This window comes from Heterodontus francisci, chromosome 1 (genome assembly GCF_036365525.1).
Source record: "Heterodontus francisci isolate sHetFra1 chromosome 1, sHetFra1.hap1, whole genome shotgun sequence".
Lineage (NCBI taxonomy): Eukaryota > Metazoa > Chordata > Chondrichthyes > Heterodontiformes > Heterodontidae > Heterodontus > Heterodontus francisci.
The window spans coordinates 270,691,635-270,701,129 of NC_090371.1; the positions used below are offsets into that span (position 1 = coordinate 270,691,635).

At 43.5% G+C, this 9,495-nt stretch overlaps 1 long non-coding RNA gene across 1 annotated transcript; it reads right to left on the reverse strand.

Annotated features, from left to right (window-relative positions):
• Nucleotides 1-760: 760 nt before the first annotated feature.
• On the reverse strand, nucleotides 761-7,696 carry LOC137360374 (uncharacterized). Its single transcript, XR_010971829.1, has 3 exons — nucleotides 7,584-7,696; nucleotides 2,985-3,140; nucleotides 761-890 (listed from the first exon to the last, which is right to left on the reverse strand). It is a non-coding gene; the product is annotated as an uncharacterized lncRNA (long non-coding RNA).
• Nucleotides 7,697-9,495: the final 1,799 nt, after the last annotated feature.

Consider the following 9,495-nt stretch of genomic DNA (forward strand, 5'->3'; position numbering starts at 1 on the left):
TTGATTAATGTATTCTAGTTAAAGATGATTTTCTGAATGGGAGATGGGTTGCTTTCCGTATGTTTTTGATAGGAACAGTTGTCTGATAATTCTTGGCATGGAGAGAACCCAAAATAAAACATCCAGTTACTCTGTTTTGATACAATCTCAGGTCTGTCAGTATGTAGAGAAATGACAGGGAAACCATTTCCTTCCAGCACTTATATTGAAGCTGTCCACTGCTAGAATAACTACACAGCAGAATGCTATTAGTTCCTAGTTCCTGCTCCCAAAACCACGTGGTATTAAAATAGTTGGTCCTTACAGCATGTTTTCCAGAGTATCTGCTTGGGTCACCACGTTCCTGTTTGTAGGATCTTGTTGCATGCAAAATAGCTGTCACATTTGAAGTCACTGCACTTGGACCATGCATTACTTTGAATTGCTTTGAGATGTTTAGGCACTGTTTAAATCCAAGCCTTTCAGTATCAGATTTTTGACTCCCTTGTTCTACAGTGTTTGAGAATGAGACATATAATGGGGCTAGATCCATCCATTGCTTATGGATAGGCACAGAATTTAACAATCTCCTCAACTCAAACACCATGGGACTTACCTGATACACAGAGAAAGTGACTTTTCACCCACACTCCTCACAAAATGGCAGCTGCACAGAGTATTGAAGGAACTCGAGTTCCTTTATTTTGAAGATGGAAACACATTCACACACTGAAATGTCTGCAATTGAGAGGGCTATTTTATGAACAACTTTAACCACTTGCATGAAAATTTCCTCATCAATATTAAGTATCCTTGCATGGATGCTGCTGTGCTTTATTTTCTTAATAATTTTCTTCCAACTTGACCCAAGAGCTTCCTGCTGATAGATAGACTGGTTCGTTATTTATAAGCTATGAACAGACAGAGAATAAAATGCTTTAATGTTGTTACTGATGCAAAACGTTCATAGAAATTACTGTTATTGGCTGCCATTCTTTTCTCCTTCTTTCCCCATTCCCAAAGCCACTGTCCAACCCAATCCCTGAGCATGGGTGCAAATCATGATTGGTCTGAACAGTCACCTGATAGAATGGACCTTAAGCTAACTGGACAATAACTGGATCTCTTGTTTCAATTAAGGCTACAAATTGGGCATAAAAGTTGCTTATCACTGGCATAAACTATGAGCACCAGGGTTAGTGTAATAAAAATGGGCCCATCACATTTTCTGCCCTATCCAGACATACTTCTGCCATAAAGGTCTGACCTCAACCACTTTCACTGTCTATTAATCATGATTATCATGGTTTACAATTATCTCTGTGGGGAACAACAGATCATTGTGTCTTCGTTGTATCTCAATAGCCTGACATCCTAAATGGCCACTCGATTAGAACAAATAGAGCACACTTCCCTAAAATTAGAATATAAACATATTTAGGCCCTTGTCCAACATTTCTGTTGTCCCCAAAATTTCCAACATTTCAAAACATTTTTTTTTAAGTCTTGTCTATTATTTGTGTAACTGTTATTCTTTTTCATATTCTCATCAAATAAGAGACCTCAGTCCTGGGTAGTGAAGCACTTTTCCACTTCTGGCATCGAGTGGCAGCATCAAGCACTTCCAGGTCAGCTACAGTGTAGGGTAAAACTTCCTGTACTCTACCCAACAGTGTGTCTTAACCCCAGAAGAGGGCAGTTTTACTACACAAGCATGATAATTTACTGTTTTCCCTATCCGTCGTTCCCTGGGGCATCACTGGGTCAGGTTGCCACTTTAATTCCAGCTTGTGAGCAGTTTCACACTGCAGCTGATGCCCATTCCAATGAGTTTGCCCATGCTAATGTCATGTGAGACTTTTATAGGCAGAAGAATGAACCGTCATTCCTTGAATTTGAGCCAGAATCAATTAGCAGGGATTGAAATAATAATGTGCTGATACGCTGACACTAGGGTTGGTGCAATAAAACTGGGCCACACTCTCACAAACTACCCCTTCTTAGCGTAACCAATCTGTAACTGTGAAAAGCCCCACTTTAATGTAACTTATTAAAATCACTAGTCTATGGCCAGAAAATGTAGGTTTTTAGCTTATTGGCCAGAATTTCCTCTCCCAATCCCACTCAACTACTGTAATTTAGACAGAAGCATGGGGTTTCCAGAGAGGGAGCACGCCAAGGAAATTTCCAGCCATTATACAGCTAAAGAAGTCCAAGTAATCCTGTGCTTCTAAAGTCCATCAAACATAATCGGTGACATGAAAATGTTAGAGTGCAAGCAGCAAAGACAGACGGCAGCCATGATGGGACCTGCGGCTGCCTTGTTGAAGAGAGAAGGCAGTTCCTTACAGGGCCAGCAGCATAAAAGAATAAGACAGTGTTCAAACACCTAAACCTGAGGTAATGTGCATAATCCAGTTCAAGATCTCCGAGGGCCCCATAATTTATAATCTTTAAAAAAAGGTTTCCCTTCGTGCACCAGACTGCTCGGGCTCGCCGGAATCCCATCTGAAAATTGTAGTCCCGACCTCCCTAGCTCCTTAACAAGCTCCTCTCGGAACTCAATGAGCCATTAATTGGAGGTGAGCGGGTTCCCCATTCCACCCCTACGTCCCCACTTTCAAAATTGGAGTCTGTCCCGGAGGTGTCTGGATCCAGAGACACCCTCCAGTACTGCGATTTGTAAATCATGTCCTCGCGCAGTCCTGACCCCACCGGCAATTGAAAATCTGGCCCATTGGGTGAGGAATTGGGCATGTTAGCATCCATTTTTAGGCCCCTGTGAAAAGGTGTTTTTGGCACGCACGCAGACTTGCAGGGCAACAGCCTGGCCAGGATGTATCTCTTGGATAGTTGAAAGGAAAAAGGCACAAGGATAAGGTTGTGTTATGGGGACAGGGGGAGTAAGAGGTACATGCATACACCATCTGCAGCTTGTAGGTCAGAAGAGAGAATGGGAGGAGGGGGCAGTGGGATATGAGAAGGAGGATTAGGTATGACAATACCATCATATATAGCTTCAGCCCGGCCACTGGCCCCCACCTCAGCAAAGGCCGTCCCAATAATGACCAGTACCATCTCCTCCATGTGGATAGGACATGCAGGTGTGCCAGTCCTCCTCCAGTTACCTCCTGCTGCCTCTGGTTGTGCATCATCTTGTCCTGCAAGAGAGGGACGCACGTCAGTGAGTTTCATACAATCTGTTGAATAGCTGCCAGTTTGTGCAACCTGTAAGATGTGGGTCTGAAGGTAGTAGTAGCGCATGTGGCTTGGCCTGACATTGTCCGCCACAGCTATCTGCTCCCACTGCCTTTAGACCGAGTGTCTGGAGGCTGTCCATCCCTGCTGTGAATACAGGACATCTCTCCTCCTTTCCTCCTCCTCCACCAAGACCTCCACTGCAGTGTCTGAAAACCTTGGCGCTCACTTTGTTCCCTGGTGCAACATTCCTCACTCTTTCCCAGGTCAGATTCTCTTCAACTACAACTCCCAGCACCTGTTCCAGCCACAATGCACCTCCCTTTTAAGAGGTGCAGGCTACCTTTAATTGGTGCTAGCCACTCATGATATTGATCCCTCCTGATGCATTCAGCTAATGGAAAGTGCAGTTAGCATTGGTTGGACACAGAGATCATTCAAATAAGTTCGCATGTGACCTGCTTTGCAATCAACTGACACGTATTAATTGCATGTTGCAATCCCTGCGGCCATTTTTGAGGGCTATCCAATTAAGCCCCCCCTCCATCTTGTTTAAGTGGAAGATTCCAAATATTTCACACCAGAAGAAAAGCAGAATACTCAATGGCCTGTCGTCGGGCCTCACCATCAAAATCGTGGTGAGCTATTGGCGCCAATCAGATTGCCAGCTTGTGGAGGCATCCCTAGGTTGAGGTAAGCTACAAAAACTTAGCCTCAGGCTTCTTCCACAGCCTTCAGAAGGCTCTTCAATATCTGAAAATGCTGGACCCTGATTTCAATGTTGAAATGAGGCCTGCGCTCAATTCAGGCAGTCGCCATCGCTGCCTAAAAGAAGGCCCACGCTGACTTTAACAGTGGCCTGAAAGCCCGTGAATATGGCGCTAAACGTGTCATCATTGCGCAAATTTTACACCCGAGAAATGGAACCAACAATATTGAATTTAGAGCCGTAAAAATAAATTGATGGTATTGATGTGAATATACACCGATATTAAATTTTTGATGATCTCCAGAATTCAAGTCTGCACTAAAATGATTTCCATGAAACTGCAGTGCTTATCTTCATAAAGCATTGTGCCATGCTGGAACATTGTTACCGAGAAAGATTAAATGCTCCTTCACATTAGTAATGTCAGCACTAAATGAATAGCTTCTCTGAATAATTTATTTAATTCAATCCTTGCAGCATAATTCCCTTATCCATTTTTGCCTATTTCCATAGATGAAAGAAGAAGGCGGCTGTAGGCTTTGAAAAGCTTACAGTAAGTTCTTTCCATCAATCAATTAAAAAACACTTACCTTACACTCAACATGATTTATTTCTTGTTAATACAATTTTCTCACTATATCCCTATATTATTATATCCTTAATTCCATTAGCCATTTCCCTAATGGTGTTTCTGAGGCTGACCTCCAGAGAGGGCAAGATAGGGAACTTGGGCCAATAATAGTTCTGCCAATAAAATGCGAGACGCTCTTCTCTTAAAACCGTGTAGGTCACACACGAGACAAGTCCCAGGATGTAACCAGACATATCGCTCCTACAGTCAGCAGCATCCCCTTGCTCTGATACATATTTCATACCAAGAAATAGTGCTGATCTCTAACGGCTGCTCAGGTTGCGTGAAAGCTTCTTTATTCTAATACAGTTACATCCCATACCCTTTTAGTGATCTTGAATCCACCCCCCTCGAGTACAAGGACCAATTCCCTTGTGTTTGGGAGTAAATCTGATGCTCGAAGGACCTGTTTACCATAAGTAACATACAAGGGTGAAATTGGCCATGGCAAAACGGATGGGATCGATATTCAGTCCCACTGACTTCAAAAGAACCGAATATTGGGCTTGTTGGATAACAGGCGGACAATGCACTTCCCCCTGTTGCCCATGTCCAATTTCACCCTCTGTGGACTTTAAGCCAAGTGTGAGGTTTTCCTTGCTCACTGAATAAGTTTTAAATACCATCGTAACCAATAGAGTATTACTCACCTGGAACCATTTTTTAAACATTCTAATCTAACTCACACAAGGACCATTCCAGATAGCTGAGCTACCATTCATCTCCTGTGGAATGAAATCTTTGATTTGCTATTAAGGCAGAAAAAAAATGTAAATCAGTTTCTTAAATCACTTTGCCTGCTCAACTGTCAGGAATTGAAATGCTTGATTACGATTTACAGAATGAAAAGACTAATCAGATCTTTTAATTCCAAACCACACTTTCAGCATTTAAATATTTCCCCCATTGTGTTCAAGCCTGACTTTACCTTCCTATTATCTACTTTAGGAGGAGAAGACTGTGTGAACTGAACTCCTCAGTCAAAGTGACTGACTGAAACAACAGACAAACACGGCATTCTTTCATGATCAGATCTGGGGTCAATTCTAGTTCATGCTCCCCAAGTTCTTAAGGTTTTTGGGTTCGCTCTAAACTTGGCAGGGAATAGCTGCTGTGGGACACACTGGTTCAGTACTGAAAGCTCCTCAGAAGATAGGGGTGGGGGACATGACTGGTGCTGGAATGATGTTACTCACACTGTACACAGTCTGGTACAACGGTCCCAAAGGAAAATCACCCAGAGTGATAAACTAGATGGCAGCCAAAGTACTGCTGGTGGGAGGGAGGGAAGAAAAGTATAGATTTAGGGGGAGAAACAGGGGGTCGCTGTCATGTTCATTTCTTAGATGAAAAATTAGTGCGGAGCGGGGAGGCGGAACCAATTTCCTGCCATGATCCCTCTTGCCTGATCTCTGCTGGAAGTGCACTAAATCCCAAATTGAAAGCTAGCAACTTTCACAGAGATCACTTGGGACAGGCCCTAGGTCCCTTGAATGTACTTATCAGGTTCCCCATGCCTGTTGTAAGACCCCACTCCCAAATTTAGCATAGACTGGGAGAAGCACACTCCACTCAGTGTTTGCAGATCTGCAATGTCTAAGCATTAACCTTTTGAGGCCATCATCTTATTTGCTCGCGTCAATGTGGAACCAGGAGGAGTAGAAGTGCTGCAGGGCTGCTGTTGGCCCTGGCTTGACCCTTGTGCCCCCACCCCCACCCCTTTCCAGGGCCTATCCAACAGGTAGGCTCGGCATCGGCGAGTTTCATCAGGAGGCCTGACTGGTGACTGGAGCTCACTGGTTTTATGCTGCTGAGGCCCAAGGTCTAATTTCCAGTGAGCTTCGAGTCAATGTCTTCAAATGAGAATTCCAATCGCGATGCCCCTTTCCCTCCATTTTTAGGCCTTACTCCAATTACGCCGAATTAAAATCTAAAATTGCCTTCCATTAGTTAAAAATCTCAGAAATGCCAACATAGAATCTGCCAATGTCTTCAGACCCCACCACTGAACCATTGTGTTCCACAGCAGCTATTCCCTTACCACCAATTCTATCCCGCTCGCTGGCTACTGTCTCAGAATGAACCAGACTGTTTGCAATCTCAGCACCCTATTTGCACTTCTGAATTCATATCTTCTCCATCACAAAGACAAACTACTTCAACCTCTGTAATATCGCTCCTCAACGCTTTTGCCTCAGTTCATCTGCTGTTGAAACCCTCATCCAGGCCTCTGTTACCTCCAAACTCGACTATTCCAATATTCTACTGGTCATCCAAAACTCTGCTACCCATATCCTAACTTCCACCATGTCCTGTTAACTCATGACCCCTGTGTTCGCTGCCCTACATTGGCCCCTGGTTCACCAATGCCTCAAATTTAAAATTCTTATTTTTGTGTTCAAACTCTTCCATGGCCTCACCCTTCCCTATCTCTGTAACCTCCGCCAACCCTACAACCCTCCAAGCACTTTGTATCCCTCCAACTCTGGCCTCTTGTGCATCATCATCTCCTTCATCCACGACTGGCAGCCATGCCTTCAGCTGCCTAGGTTGTAAAGCTCTGAAATACCCTCCCTAAACTTCTCCATATCTCTACCTCTCTCTCCCTTCTTTAAGTTGCTTCTTAAAACCTACCTCTTTGAGCCAGCTTTTACTCACCTGTCCGAATATCTACTTCTTTGGCTCAGTGTCAATTTTTGTCTGATTATGCTCCTGTGAAGCACCTTGGGATATTTTACTACATTAAAGGCACTATATAAATGCAAGGTATTGCTTGAATGGGGATTGGCGACAGGCATGGCACTTGCCCAGAACTTTAAACAGAGAAATAGGTAGCAGTGATTTCTTCACTCGGCTGTTTGCCCTTCTCAAAAATCTTGTAAATTCAAATAAAAAGCAAAAATTAGTTCAATTAAAAAGGTTGTCGTTGAACTACTGTACATTGAGGACTGGAAATATATTATCTGAATAGGCTGTTCCTACCCAATACTCTATTGTAAATATTGCTAAACAACTTGAACCTAACCATGTTAGTCTATTTCACACACAATGAAGCTGCGCACAGACCTGTGGTTAGTTTCATGGCCAACTTCGTGGCACTTTGAGATGTCCTGAGGTCGTGAAAGGCGTCATAGCAATGCAAGTCTTCCCTTTCTTATTTAATGAATGGTTAAACGTATTTAACAAGCCCCGACTGCGTGTCAAACCCTTATTAACCAGGAAGTAACTCTCAGCCAATCAACATGCTTAGGATGATCAGCTGAGATATTTTAAACTTTACCCCTTTAGCATTAAGTCACTGGGTTTATGACATTTGAATCAAGCAATAGCAGAATCATACTCCCTCATAAATGAATAAACCTCTCATTGATTCCAAACAGCTTATAAAGTATGTTAATTTATTCAGATATATCCTTTCCATCAGCAAAGAAAAACCTGCTCCTCTCTAACACTGCAACAACAGGGTAATAAATTTTAACTGCTGCTAAATATTTTGATATTGTAAAAGATAATATTCTCAAAGGATGCCATAAAGTTTTATAACAGCATCATTTGGAGCTCAGGATGTTACTTGACATTACATAACTCCCATGGTGATGCTCAGCACAGAGTTGTTAGCACTAAGCTCTTCTCAGAGGCTGCAACAAGAGAAGACAACCTAAACCTTCCTTCAGTCTTCTAATATTCATAAAAATAATCTTTCAATATTTATTATATTCTCTAATAATAATATATTTTAGAATTAGGAGGCTTATACAGCATTAAACAGCTCCTGTGCACCGAACACTGACCATGCACTATGGACTTTGAGCTTTTTCAACATGCTGAGATATTTAATGTCTTTCCACCTCATGAATTCTGAAGTACTTCACCCCAATTGCAATATTTTAAAATTTTAATTCTGGGCTGATTCTTCAGCTCTTTGTTTGCCTCTCCCTACAACAACAACTTGGCACACTGGTCAGGGCCTGTTCGATGCAAATACATTTCATCATTCATTAAGTTAGATTGAAAAGAAAGAGTTGCATTTATATGGCTCCCTTCACAGGGTTGACTCCTGGGGCTAGATTTTTAAGCCCCAGTGGGAGTGGGCATTGAACTGGGTGGGCGCAGAATTTCACGCCGCTGGCCAGCATGCCAGTTCCCTGTGCCAGTTCCCCAGCTTCATCTGGCACCCAGGCCATTTTCCCTGTAGCATGTTGGTGAGTGGGGTGTGGCAGGGATAACTGCCTGCAAGTAGAAGGTAGCTAATTAAGGTGAGTATCGGCATATTAAAGCTAATTGTTGGAGGCTGACTTGGATTTTCCAGTCAGCCTCCAGGTCCCGGCCGGTAGCGGGGAACACTGCTGCTGCCTGGATGCGGCTTCCCGATGGCAGACCAGGGGCCCAGAACTCCAGGAAGGGCCTCACTGCCTGCCTGCCCTCAGCATCAGTCACAGGCTGCCCCGTGGAGAGGATATCCCCTCCTACTGACCCTCCAGCTTCGAGAACCCGCATGCTATCCTCAATTGAACGGCGAGCCCGCCTCTGGTCATTAATTGGCCAGTTCGGGGAAAAGCACAGGTGAGTGACTGTTCCCCACACAGGGCTGGATTTTGTGTTGGAGGTGGGAAGAAAGGAAAAGTTTGATCTAATCCCATCCCGTAATTGTGGCGAGCACAGGAATGCGAGACTGGCACATTACGATAGAAGGTGCTCTTTCAATCTAGTGGGGTATAGCCACTGAGTAAATGCAATGTATAGGGAGTTCTGCATGACATCAGATCCATTCTATAAGAAGAGACCAGAGAAGCTGGGATTGCTCTCCTTGGAGCAGGGAAGATTAAAGGGAGTTTTAGTAGCAGTACTCAAAATAATGAAGGGTTAGAGAAAGTAAACAGTGAGAAACTTTCTAGGTTGGTTGGTAACCAGAGAACACAAATTTAAGACAATTGCCAAACGAACCAGAGCAGCGATGAGATTTTTTTTCTTGCACAGC